General features: G+C 42.8%; 1 non-coding gene across 1 annotated transcript; it reads left to right on the plus strand.

Annotated features, from left to right (window-relative positions):
- Positions 1-398: 398 nt before the first annotated feature.
- LOC141603699 (small nucleolar RNA R71) lies at positions 399-505 on the plus strand. The gene has a single exon (XR_012525556.1). It is a non-coding gene; the product is annotated as a small nucleolar RNA R71 (small nucleolar RNA).
- The last annotated feature ends 1389 nt before the right edge of the window (positions 506-1894 follow it).

Genomic DNA, 1894 nt, shown 5'->3' on the forward strand with positions numbered 1-1894 from the left:
CAACGTTATAGTTGTTGGCACACATATCAAAAGTGTGACCGCTCCCTCCACAAAGTTCACAACTTGAAGCTTGAATCACTTCCTCCATGGGTGGACCATGTGAGGTGGTGGCTTGGTGCACTTGGTTTCTTTGTAACTTTTCAAGTTGTTTCGTGAGTAAGTCGATCTTAGCATTTGTCTCGGAGTTGGAGGGGTTCTCCTTGGGATATCTTGCATTTCTTCTAAGCACATTGCCTCTTGTACCATAGTTAGCCTCCGAATCTTCCATTTTCTTGATAAGAGTCGTCCCCTCTTCATCACCCAAATGATCGAACCCTCCTCCCGCGGAGGCATTCACCATGTCCTTGGTCCTTGGAAGCAAAGTTTGAAAGAAGGTTTGAGTCACGTACCAAGCCGGGATCCCATGATGAGGACAACTAGCAAGTAGATCTAGGTACCTATCCCATGCCTCTCCTAGGGACTCTCCTTCCTCTTGTTGAAAGGTATGAATTTCGTTCCGGAGCATAGCGGTCTTGGATTTTGGGTAATACTTTGCTAAGAAGTCCTTGGCCAAAGCATCCCATGTGGTAAAGGTGTCCGGTGGGTGGACATTCAACCAACGATCCGCCTTCCCCGTTAGAGAAAAAGGGAATAACATCAACCTCAAAGTTTCCTCGGACACTCCATTTCTCTTCATCATGCTCACCTTGCTCTTGAACTTCCTAAGATGGGCATGAGCATCTTCGTCGGGATTCCCACTAAAGCAATCCTTTTCTATTGAGCTCACTTGAGCGGGGTGCATTTCGAAATTATTAGGAGCCAAGAGGCCAAAGTTGATCGGGTTACAAGCATCATTATGGTTAGGCCGGTTGTGATCTCGTAGAGCCATTTGTGGTGGTGGATTTGGTATATGAGGGGGTGGTGTTTGAGGTGGGCTATTTGGAAGAGGGAAGTTGTGAAATGGATTTTCTAGTAGAGTCTCAATTGTGATGTTTGGTTGAAGTGGGGTTGTGGTATCAATGTTTTGTAGGGTGTGTGGGTTTGGTTGATCTATGTTTGCTTGTGGAAGGTTCCGAACTCTATCAAGGGTCCTTGTCCTCAAGGTTCTAAAAAGCCTTTCGGGGTCGGAATTGAAGAGTAGAGCTTGGTGGTTCCTTCTAGGCATCCACTCAATAAACCGTTAGTCTCCTAGTGTCTTTACACACTAGGGGAGGGCAAGAAATCACACACTCTACAATGAAACACACAACTACTAAAACAAACTAACAAGTGAGATAAGACTAAAGCAAAGACTCTTGATAAACTAAATATAACCTAACGCCATCCCCGACAACGGCGCCATTTGATGAGCAAGATATAGGTAGGGTCAAGTCTCTTATCACCAACAATAATTTTAACCCAATTTAGTGTGTAAATCGGGGTCGAACCACGAGGATGGAGGGGTTTCTACTTAGCTTAATTAGGAGTCTAGTCTAGTCAAAAATGAAAGGAATGGAGTTGATTTAAACTACTAGATGTAACTAATGCAAGCAATTGAGAGGAAATGTATACGATTGATTAAAGGCTAGGGCTTTCGGGTTCATTTAAATGGTTTAAGGGGCAACATGATGATTTAAAGGGTCTATGGTGAGAGTTTATCCTAGGATGATGAATCAATGTCTTGATTATCCTATGGGTGACCAATAACTTTCATTAAGAATCACACCTCTCTTAAGCAAACAACAACACCACCACAAACTTTCATTCAATGGAGGAATTAAGCAACAATGAAAAAAAGGCAAAAGCTTTCACTCATGCAAATCATCAAACACCTTGTGTGCAAGCTTAAGAAAGATAAAAAATTTCACCAAAGACTCAAATAATCACAAAATCATGCCCATTAATTCCATTTAGACTCCCCCTAAACCCTAGAAAG

The sequence above is a fragment of the Silene latifolia genome, chromosome 9, assembly GCF_048544455.1.
Source record: "Silene latifolia isolate original U9 population chromosome 9, ASM4854445v1, whole genome shotgun sequence".
NCBI lineage: Eukaryota > Viridiplantae > Streptophyta > Magnoliopsida > Caryophyllales > Caryophyllaceae > Silene > Silene latifolia.